This window comes from Lethenteron reissneri, unplaced genomic scaffold (genome assembly GCF_015708825.2).
Source record: "Lethenteron reissneri isolate LAM-NWPU_2019-01 unplaced genomic scaffold, ASM1570882v1 scaffold_1461, whole genome shotgun sequence".
In the NCBI taxonomy this organism is placed as follows: domain Eukaryota; kingdom Metazoa; phylum Chordata; class Hyperoartia; order Petromyzontiformes; family Petromyzontidae; genus Lethenteron; species Lethenteron reissneri.
Genome location: NW_026891181.1, coordinates 7,977 through 19,352, shown reverse-complemented (window position 1 = coordinate 19,352; position 11,376 = coordinate 7,977). Strand labels below are relative to the sequence as shown.

Genomic DNA, 11,376 nt, shown 5'->3' with positions numbered 1-11,376 from the left:
AGAATCACCAGGCCCGGCGTCCAGCACACGATAAAGGCTCCTGGGAGACGGCACGAGGCATTTTGGCAGCGACGCGTGGAACAAGACCAGCCTTGATCATTGTTTTTTTTTACCCTTCTATCTGGCAACAAAACTGACACCTTTTTTTACGAAGAGTCATGTTTGCATAGACCACAATACCTGCAGTCATAATGCAAACAAAAAACACAACTCTGATAATGTATGCACTGTCCTTTAAGTTGATTGGTCCACACCCGAGACAGCTTTCCTTAGAGCCTAGTCTCACATGGGTTGGACCAGATGACGCCAAAAGGCGCACAACTCAAAGATAACGCACCATTAGAGTATGAGAGCTCGGGGTAAGCATTTACACCATTGGAACCTCATTTGCTAGTAAAAAATATAATTGGTTTTTTACCCTTCTATCTGGCAACAAAACTGACACCTTTTTTTACGAGGAGTCATGTTTGCATAGACCACAATACCTGCAAATGGCCGTGTCGGGTGGTGGAGGGTTACGACACATTTATAAATAACGCGATCAAAACCCAAAAACGTTGATTATGAATACTAAAGAGCTGTTGTTATACAATTACATCTCGATAGCATTCCTCCTCTGAGAGTCATGATCATAGACAATGGCACCATCTTATTATCTGCACTGGCGTCCGTGACTGATTGCGCTATTTAATGACCCCCAATGTGGAATTTCCACCAAACTCAGGGTCGCGAATAGAGGTGATCGCATATTGTCACACTGCCGATACATGTGTACGCACACGCGTGTACATGTATAGGCACTCTCGCATCATACATGTACAGTCCGCTTTAATAATTCCACTGCTGGATGATGACCTCCGCACATGTCTTGTGGGTCGGGTCGAGAGCGATATTTGACCATACTTCACCACACTGGTCAGTGGGGGTTGTGGTGGAGGTGGTGGTGGGGAGTGCAGTACACCAATGGGGGTTTCTGCACTGCCAACTGCTGTCTACAACACCCACAGCACCTTTCTACTGCACGTGGTGGTGGTGGTCAACCCATCCAAAGCACTTCTGACACAAATCCTGCTTAGCTTACAAAATCGGAAAAGGCTGCGTGCTTTATGAGTGATCTGGTCAAAGGCTACGTTGACATCAGCACGCTGACATTGCATACATAACACTGGTCAACACACTTTTTGTGACATAAGGTATTCCAACGGTGTTAAGGTCATTTTGGGGTGCTGATTCCAAATCTGGCATCAGTTTTTGTCCATCACATCAGGTTTTTGACATATCAAATATTGCATTTTCAATAAAAACTGCAGAAGAAAAATATTAAATAAATGTGGATATCTACATAAAATGATATTATAAACACACTATCCTAAAAATACAGCACCATATTTTAACACTAAAGCAATCACTGACTCGCAACAACTTGCAATCATAAGTGACAGTTAATTTTGGGTAAAATCAATTAAAATGGGGTATGCCGATAGCATACCAATGAGATGTGATAGAGCAAATCTGAGATCAGATTTGGAATCAGCACCCTGAAATTAGTCTAGAACAGCTGCAAAAGTCCAGGCCAGAAAAAAAAAATGTTGTTGACAAGTGTAATTAATGCGGCTTGCAATTTAGGAGGAAATGCCGCATTACACGTTACAATGTCATGGTTTCTAATACATATTCTCTTCACGTTAGAGTTGGGGAAAGACTAAAAGGGGTTTGAACAAGGTGAGCCCTGGTTACTTGTGGCGTTCACCCTCTACACGATAACAAACGCAACGCAAACCTCACAGAATCCTGTCATTGTTGAGCAGCGTCCCTTAGGAGAAGCACATGGCCAGTAGGCCTCGGCAAGGCAAGGTCAAAACAACGAGCTGACCTTTGACTTCACCCCCTCGGCACATGGACACCTTTACCCTTTACCCCGGCTAATAAAAGGGGGTCAATTGCCTTCTCTTGCCGAGGTCTCCTCTGTAGGCAGTCGACGGAGAAGTGGCGGGAAGAGGGGCCCAGGCTGCACGTGTCGGCTCAGGCGAGTTCAGGAGGAGGCCCGGATGTCAGGGCCCGTGGACACGTGACGCAGGAGGCGTGGCCAGAGGGCGGGGCTCGGGGGAGGGAAGATGAAAGTGGGCGGAGCGAAGGGGTCAGTCACGTGACCTGGGTCTCTGTGAGTCTGTGGGTCTCTGTGTGAGTGTGTGGGTCTGTGTGTGAGTGTGTGGGTCTCTGTGTGAGTCTGTGGGTCTCTGTGAGTCTGTGGGTCTCTGTGTGAGTGTGTGGGTCTGTGTGTGAGTGTGTGGGTCTCTGTGTGAGTCTATGGGTCTCTGTGTGAGTCTGTGGGTCTCTGTGGGTCTGTGTGTGAGTCTGTGGGTCTCTGTGAGTCTGTGGGTCTCTGTGTGAGTGTGTGGTCTGTGTGTGAGTTTGTGGGTCTCTGTGTGAGTCTATGGGTCTCTGTGTGAGTCTGTGGGTCTCTGTGGGTCTGCGTGTGAGTCTGTGGGTCTCTGTGAGTCTGTGGGTCTCTGTGTGAGTGTGTGGGTCTGTGTGTGAGTGTGTGGGTCTCTGTGTGAGTCTATGGGTCTCTGTGTGAGTCTGTGGGTCTCTGTGGGTCTGTGTGTGAGTCTGTGGGTCTCTGTGAGTCTGTGGGTCTCTGTGTGAGTGTGGGTCTCTGTGTGAGTCTGTGGGTCTCTGTGAGTCTGTGGGTATGTGTGTGAGTCTGTGGGTCTCTGTGAGTCTGTAGGTCTCTGTGAGTGTGGGTCTCTGTGGGAGTGTGGGTCTCTGTGTGAGTCTGTGGGTCTCTGTGTGAGTCTGTGGGTCTCTGTGAGTCTATGGGTCTGTGTGTGAGTGTGTGTGAAAATATAAGAATAGGTTTTACCCTATTATCTTTCATTATCCTATGGGCATAAATAAAGTTGGGCCAGTCTGCCAAAGTGTCACGTTATATATATATTCTTTCTCTGTTATGGCAGAAAAAGAACACGCTGTTCTCGTGAATCAACCTGATTTTCATTGCATTCGTTCACGAATGTAGCACCTTATACATGGCACAAAAAGACAGCTTGGTGTGGAGTCAAAAGGGATTATCCCAGAAAAATATGGTCAACTCCACCACGACAGCGATCGCTACGCACGTCAGCTTACATGAAGTATGATCTGTGTTTTGATTTAGTGTGCTGATCTTAAAGGTGCATTGAAAAATGTTGATGCTCCTACTGTTGTGGAGTGACTCATGCAGCCAGCTATGGCTGCAGGGTTTGGTAGTACATGTTGTTTATGTCGTTTATTGTGAAAATTCGGTCACAGTTCCTATGATCACTGTTTCATTGCTTTTATGGCTTAATTTTGGTGATTTTCGAAAAGTTTTTTGGTTTGGCCATGTTTGTTTGTTGTAGTACAGAGTTAGACTGATGGCCTTAATCTAAGTTGTCTTGTGGTTGTTGTTGTTGTTGTTTGAATTGCATCCCACTGGGATTTTTGCACACAGCGTTGGTGTAACGGTGCTTTTTCTGCAATATTTTGCTGTCTTTTCATGGATTTTCTGTTTGCACTCAGTCACATATTCACTTTAAGATGTTTTTGTTCATGTTTTTGTTTTTGTTTGTTGAGGTTGCACCCGATTCAAGAGCCAAATGGCTCACAGGGCCACACCTAATACATGAACTTGAACTTGAAGGTCCTAGTGTGGACACACGTTGACCAGTGTAAGAGGTGGGGGGGGGGGTCACCTTCGGTCAACCCCCACACGCCTCAAGTTTCAAGTTTTCATGTATTAGGTATAGCCCTGTGAGCCATTTGGCTCTTGAATCGGGTGCAACCGCAACAAACAAAAAAACAAAAACATGAACAAGAAAACATCTTAAAGTGAATATGTGACTAAGTGCAAACAGAAAATCCAAGAAAAGACAGCAAAATATTGCAGAAAAAGCACCATACACCAACGCTGTGTGCAAAAATCCCAGTGGGATGCAAGTCAAACAACAACAACAACCACAAGACAACTTAGATTAAGGCCATCAGTCTAACTCTGTACTACAACAAACAAACATGGCCAAACCGAAAAACTTTTCAAAAATCACCAAAATAAAGCCATTAAAGCAATGAAACAGTGATCATAGGAACTCTGCTGCCCCCTGTGGGCCCGTGAGCTTGGGGGCATCTAAGGTGACCTGCAGAGCCTTGCTATGGCGCAACACGTATACACACACTCACGCAGTTTAACACTCACACACACAACAACAACAACAACGGCCATTCGCCACTAAGTGGCGGTGACGTTACCACATCGCTTTTGCCAGGCCACGTGCAATTTGAGGCTACCACGTGGCAGGAGGAGGTGATGGGGCAGACCCAGCAGGTGTCACGTGTCAACTGACTGAGACGAGTGGCTGATGCTACCACCACATTGTGGGCCCCTGCTGTGCCAACTCGCTGTGTGGGTCTCTGCAGGTCTCCACAACTTGCGGATGAGTTCTGCTGCTGCCATTTCAACGACCCTGAGGTTTGGTGGTCGTCTGGGCCTTCGTTGGTGTTGACGCCTTGGTAATTGAGATGTTAACTACCTCGCCTGGTGTACAGGAGGTCGTGGGTTACACCATAATCATCACGGTGGCTGGGAAATGTTAACTACCTCGCTACTATACACTGCACGATACAATACACTACACTGGCATACACTACTATACACTGCTATACACTATAGTAATGTACACTACACTACTATACACTCCACTACTGTATACTACACTAAACACTTATATCTCTATACTATACAGTACACTACTATACAATACACTATACTATACACTACAAAGCTATACAATACACTACTATACACTTATATATACTACACTACACTACTATACACTCCACTATACAATACACTATACACTTCAATATACTACACTATACACATATATACTACACTGTACTATACAGTACGCTACTATACACTACACTGGTATCCACTACACTACTATATACTACACTATAGTAATATACACTTTACACTACTATACACTACTCTAAACACTTATATTTACTACACTACTATACACTATACTATACAGTTGTTGGGGCCGCTGGTCCCCGAAGTCCCTCCCTGCTCCGTACCTATGGCAGGGGCTCTGCCGTTCGTCGACCCCTCGCTGCTCTGCGAGCAGCTGCTGCCGTCGCTGGGCTCATTGCCCGACGGCTCCCCTCCCTGGTCCGTCCCTCCGCGAGCTCGTGTGAGAGGCATAGCTCGCCGCACGCTCTCGTTCACCTGTACATGCTGCGTTGTCTCTCCACGGATCACGCGCTCTAAACGGGGGTCAGGGGTCGGAGGGCGAATGACGCTGCCCTCACACCGCGCGAGTCCCTGCGGCGATAGACGGAGCGGGTACCTGCGGACGCACCGACCCCTTCCCCCACACTACGAGCGCACACACTGCACACACGCGACACCCACTCGTGCGCCGCTCCACGCAGCGCTCACTCACGTGGTGAACCACAGTGTACACACGCGCACCCACACGCTCACACTGCACGACAATATCACGCGAGACCACGCTTCGCTATTAATGATTTATTATCTGATACCTGGTAATTTAATGTTAAATCAGTGAGTCGACGAGGCTGGCCTACGCTGATACCTTTATACCTATTCCCGATTTATCTGCTATGATTCTAATTCACCTACTTACTTCCTGCTGGATGCCCACGGCGGTTCGTTGATCCCGTGCTCGCAGCGCACCTCGATGCGTCTCACGGACGATCGGGTCGCTGGACTGGAGAGCGTCCTGTCGCCTGGCGCTGGAGAGAACCGCTATTTTCCCTCTGCGCCCCTCTATTTATCCTCCCTACCTCAAAGGGGATGCTGCGCTAAACAATGGGCTCGCGATCCTCTGGCACGCGCACGGCGGTTCTGGGCGCTGTTGATATGCTAATCAGTGTGCTGCGTGCAAGGCGTAAATCCTACTTAATCCCTTACCCTCCCTTACAATGGGGCCTGCGCGCTCAAGCGCAATTATCCCAACCCTCCATGACTATGCGCAACAGCCCCTGTGACCCCGCTATTCATGCTGTCCCGTGCCTCCCCTGCTCGCCCCGTCGACCCGTGGGAGTGTGTGTGGGGGGAAATGCGCCTCAACCGCGGTGGCCGAATGCCCCACGCCGCGACCACACCATATTAAGGCCGGCCGCAGCGCCGCGGTGCCACGTAGCACGGGGGAGGTCATCCAATTCCCTGATCGCCGGAAACCGTGAGAATTAATCCCGATAAGGGTCTCTCGGATAAAAACCGGTCGGCCAGGCGACCTCCCCTCGGAGCTCTATGGGGGGGGGGAAATGAGTGCGGGTGTGTTCATGTGAGGTGAGGTGAGGGGGACGCGGGGTCGGCTCCGTTGCTTGGTGGTGGCGAGGTCGGGGATTTGGTGCCTGCCGAACGGCTTCGTGGCGGCGGCATCACACAGTCACGAAAGTTTTAAATCAAAATATAATCATTTTATTTAGCTACATTTCATGTCCAATATCTTTTCAGTTATGTGGGTGATAGGACATTGCTATTTGAGATATTTCCTGTTTCATCTCAGTCGTGAAGCTGAACTACAGTGACAATCTTTCCTGCTGTAACATTTTCAGATTTGCTTACTAAGATTAAGTTTCGATTTAAAGCTTTCGTGACTGCAGGGATTCATCTTCTTGGTTCTTTCGGTAAAGTAACATAAAATGGAAACAATAAAATAATAAAAATAAAACATTAAATAATTCTCACGACGTTTCGGCCACAACGCAAGCAGCCGTCCTCAGGTGAAGAACAGGTCTGTCGAGAAGACAGAGTTTGAAACTGTGTGTGCTGTGTGAAACTGTGTGTGTGCTGTGTGAAACTGTGTGTGGCTGTGTGAAACTGTGTGTGTGTGCTGTGTGAAACTGTGTGTGTGTGTGCTGTGTGAAACTGTGTGTGTGCTGTGTGAAACTGTGTGTGCTGTGTGAAACTGTGTGTGCTGTGTGAAACTGTGTCTGTGCTGTGTGAAACTGTGTGTGCTGTGTATGTGTGCTGTGTGAAACTGTGTGCTGTGTGAAACTGTGTGTGCTGTGTGAAACTGTGTGTGTGCTGTGTGAAACTGTGTGTGCTGTGTGAAACTGTGTGAAACTGTGTGCTGTGTGAAACTGTGTGTGTGCTGTGTGTGTGCTGTGTGAAACTGTGTGTGCTGTGTGAAACTGTGTGTGTGCTGTGTGAAACTGTGTGTGCTGTGTGCTGTGTGTGTGTGCTGTGTGAAACTGTGTGTGTGCTGTGTGAAACTGTGTGAGTGCTGTGTGAAACTGTGTGTGTGCTGTGTGAAACTGTGTGTGTGCTGTGTGTGTATGCTGTGTGAAACTGTGTGTGCTGTGTGCTGTGTGAAACTGTGTGTGCTGTGTGAAACTGTGTGTGCTGTGTGAAACTGTGTGTGTGCTGTGTGTGTATGCTGTGTTAAACTGTGTGTGTGCTGTGTGAAACTGTGTGTGTGCTGTGTGAAACTGTGTGTGTGCTGTGTGAAACTGTGTGAAACTGTGTGTGCTGTGTGAAACTGTGTGTGTGCTGTGTGAGCTGTGTGAAACTGTGTGAAACTGTGTGTGTGCTGTGTTAAACTGTGTGTGTGCTGTGTGAGCTGTGTGAAACTGTGTGAAACTGTGTGTGCTGTGTGAAACTGTGTGAAACTGTGTGTGCTGTGTGTGTGTGCTGTGTGAAACTGTGTGTGCTGTGTGTGTGTGCTGTGTGAAACTGTGTGCTGTGTGTGTGTGCTGTCTTCTTGACAGACCTGTTCTTCACCTGAGGACGGCTGCTTGCGTTGTGGCCGAAACGTCGTGAGAATTGTATTTTATTTTGTTTTATTTGTATTATTTTTATTATTTTAGTATTTCCATTCTACGTGACTTTAGCGTCAAACTATTCAAGTAACACACACACACACACAGCGCGGGTCGGGCTGATAAAACCAGCCGGCTAGTAGAAACCGCCGGCCGGCACGTCGGGACCGCCGGTGCCCCTTGACCCCCCCCAGGCACGTGAGGCCCAGGCACCTCCCGTCCAGCGGCACACGTCAGTTTAAAAAAAAAAATCCCCCCCCAAAAAAGTGAAAAGCCAAACCCAGGGCACCGATTGTAACCGGCATTAGCCAAACATCCCCCCGGTGGTGCTGAAGAACATCACTCGGTTGTGATCACGCAACAACAACAATAACAACAACAATAACAACAACAACGACAGAAGCAGCAACAACGCGTACACGTGGAGCGGTTGTTGTTGTTGTGGCGGTGGAGGGGACGCGAGCGTCAGACAACAACAACAACCACGACCACGATCGTCGCCAAAGTGAGAAGCGCTTGCAGCCAAAACATCCCGGGGCACGTGGCTGAGGCGAGCAGATTCAGATTCAGAACCAAAACACGGCGCCCCACACACACCCAGAGCCACCCCACGTGGCTCCTCCCACCCACGTGGCTCCTCCCACCCCCCCCCCCCCCCCCCGCTTCTCAAACCTTCTCATCCCACACCTCGTCGTCATCTTCGTTCTTGAAACGCTGCGTGGGTCGGAAAGAAAACAGCGGATCGCTCACTCAGCCTCAGCAGCAGCATCGTGATGTGGGCGGACACTCACTCACCACTCACTCCACACACCACCCCTCCCCACCCCTCCCCTCCTCACCCCACCCCTCCCCACCCCAGCCCACCCCTCCTCACCCCACCCCACCCCTCCCCTCCCCACCCCACCCCACCCCACCCCTCCTCACCCCTCCCCACCCCTCCCCTCCTCACCCCACCCCTCCCCACCCCAGCCCACCCCTCCTCACCCCACCCCACCCCTCCCCTCCCCACCCCACCCCACCCCTCCCCACCCCACCCCTCCCCACCCCAGCCCACCCCTCCTCACCCCACCCCTCCCCTCCCCACCCCACCCCACCCCTCCCCACCCCACCCCTCCCCACCCCACCCCTCCCCACCCCAGCCCACCCCTCCTCACCCCCACCCCACCCCTCCCCTCCCCACCCCACCCCACCCCTCCTCACCCCTCCCCACCCCTCCCCTCTTCACCCCACCCCACCCCTCCTCACCCCACCCCACCCCTCCCCTCTTCACCCCACCCCACCCCTCCTCACCCCTCCCCACCCCTCCCCTCTTCACCCCACCCCACCCCTCCTCACCCCTCCCCACCCCTCCCCTCCTCACCCCACCCCGCCCCACCCCACCCCTCCCCTCCTCACCCCACCCCTCCCCACCCCACCCCTCCCCACCCCAGCCCACCCCTCCTCACCCCACCCCTCCCCTCCCCACCCCACCCCACCCCTCCCCACCCCACCCCTCCCCACCCCACCCCTCCCCACCCCAGCCCACCCCACCCCTCCCCTCTTCACCCCACCCCACCCCTCCTCACCCCTCCCCACCCCTCCCCTCTTCACCCCACCCCACCCCTCCTCACCCCTCCCCACCCCTCCCCTCCTCACCCCACCCCTCCCCACCCCACCCCACCCCTCCCCTCCTCACCCCACCCCTCCCCACCCCACCCCACCCCTCCCCTCACCCTGTAGTTGTAGTTGCCCTCTCCGCTGTCTTGGTGCTGAGTCTGCGGTTGCAACTCGTGTAGCTCCTCATCCTTCTCGATGTCACTCCCTAGCGGTAGCCACTACACACGGAGCATTACCACAACACGCACAGTCTGTGTGGTGAGTCTGTGGGTCTCTGTGTGGTGAGTCTGTGGGTCTCTGTGTGGTGAGTCTGTGGGTCTCTGTGTGGTGAGTCTGTGGGTCTCTGTGTGGTGAGTCTGTGGGTCTCTGTGTGGTGAGTCTGTGGGTCTCTGTGTGATGAGTCTATGGGTCTCTGTGTGGTGAATCTGTGGGTCTCTGTGTGGTGAGTCTGTGGGTCTCTGTGTGGTGAGTCTATGGGTCTCTGTGTGGTGAGTCTGTGGGTCTCTGTGTGGTGAGTCTGTGGGTCTCTGTGTGGTGAGTCTGTGGGTCTCTGTGTGATGAGTCTATGGGTCTCTGTGTGGTGAATCTGTGGGTCTCTGTGTGGTGAGTCTGTGGGTCTCTGTGTGGTGAGTCTGTGGGTCTCTGTGTGGTGAGTCTGTGGGTCTCTGTGTGGTGAGTCTGTGGGTCTCTGTGTGATGAGTCTATGGGTCTCTGTGTGGTGAATCTGTGGGTCTCTGTGTGGTGAGTCTGTGGGTCTCTGTGTGGTGAGTCTGTGGGTCTCTGTGTGGTGAGTCTGTGGGTGTCTGTGTGGTGAGTCTGTTGGTGTCTGTGTGGTGAGTCTGTGGGTCTCTGTGTCTCACACGGTGTAGCAGCATTCTCCACACCGCCACACACGACACCAAACACTCCACAGAAGACGCAGAGAGACACGGACGGACTGGGCCTCCGTGTCGGGCAGCGGTGTGCCTCTCACCTGGCCAAGGTCGCACTCCGTGCTTCTCCGCGGTGGCTTGGGGAGGGTGGGGGTCTCCTCCCTGCGCGCGTGTGGGGGTGGGGGGAGGTAGTGGTGGGGGGGGTGGTGGGGGGGGGCACAGCGGCGGCTCGTCACACAAATAACCCCGCGGGCAACGCCGCCGATGACGTCCGGCGCACGTCCGAGCGAGGCGAGCGACTCACGTGGCTCCCCGGGGCGCAAGCCGGCGCCGGCGCCGGCGGCGGTAGAGCGGCAGCAGCAGCAGCAGCAGCGTGGCCGCCAGGGCGAGGGACGCGGCGAGGACTGCGGCCCGGCTGGTCCAGCCCGCCGCCGCCGCTGTCTCTGCGTGGCACAACGATCCCCCGCGTGGCGTTAGCACGACGACGACAACAACCGCCGCGGCGGCAACAACAACAGGCGCCAGGCTAGGTGCACGTCGAGGCTCGCGGCCGCTCGCACCCGGGCGTCGCGGGTCGAGGGAGTGAAGCGAACGTCGGACGGAGGCAAAGTTCCCCCGTGAAGGCCCCAGCAGACTGTGGGGGCGGGGGCCGTTAGCGAGTGTTAGCAACTACGAAGGCCGGGGGGATTGTGACGAACGAGGTGATGGGTGGCCAGAACAGGGACACACGCACGCACACACACACACACGCACATACACACACGGGCACACACGGGCACACACACGTACATACGGACACACACACACGCACACACACACACGGGCACACACACGCACACACACACACACAGGCACACACACACACGCACACGCACGCACACACACACACGGGCACACACACGTACACACGGACACACACACACGCACACACGCACACACACACACGGGCACACACACGGGCACACACACACACAGGCACACACACACACGCACACACGCACACACACACATGGGCACACACACGGACACACACGCACACACACAGGCACGCACACACACACGCACACACAGGCACACGGACACACACACACACACT

The 11,376-nt window shown here is 53.0% G+C and overlaps 1 long non-coding RNA gene across 1 annotated transcript; it reads right to left on the bottom strand.

The window, feature by feature from the left end:
* Positions 1-8,085: 8,085 nt before the first annotated feature.
* On the bottom strand, positions 8,086-10,844 carry LOC133362392 (uncharacterized). Its single transcript, XR_009757494.1, has 4 exons — positions 10,585-10,844; positions 10,382-10,442; positions 9,525-9,626; positions 8,086-8,526 (listed from the first exon to the last, which is right to left on the bottom strand). It is a non-coding gene; the product is annotated as an uncharacterized LOC133362392 (long non-coding RNA).
* Positions 10,845-11,376: the final 532 nt, after the last annotated feature.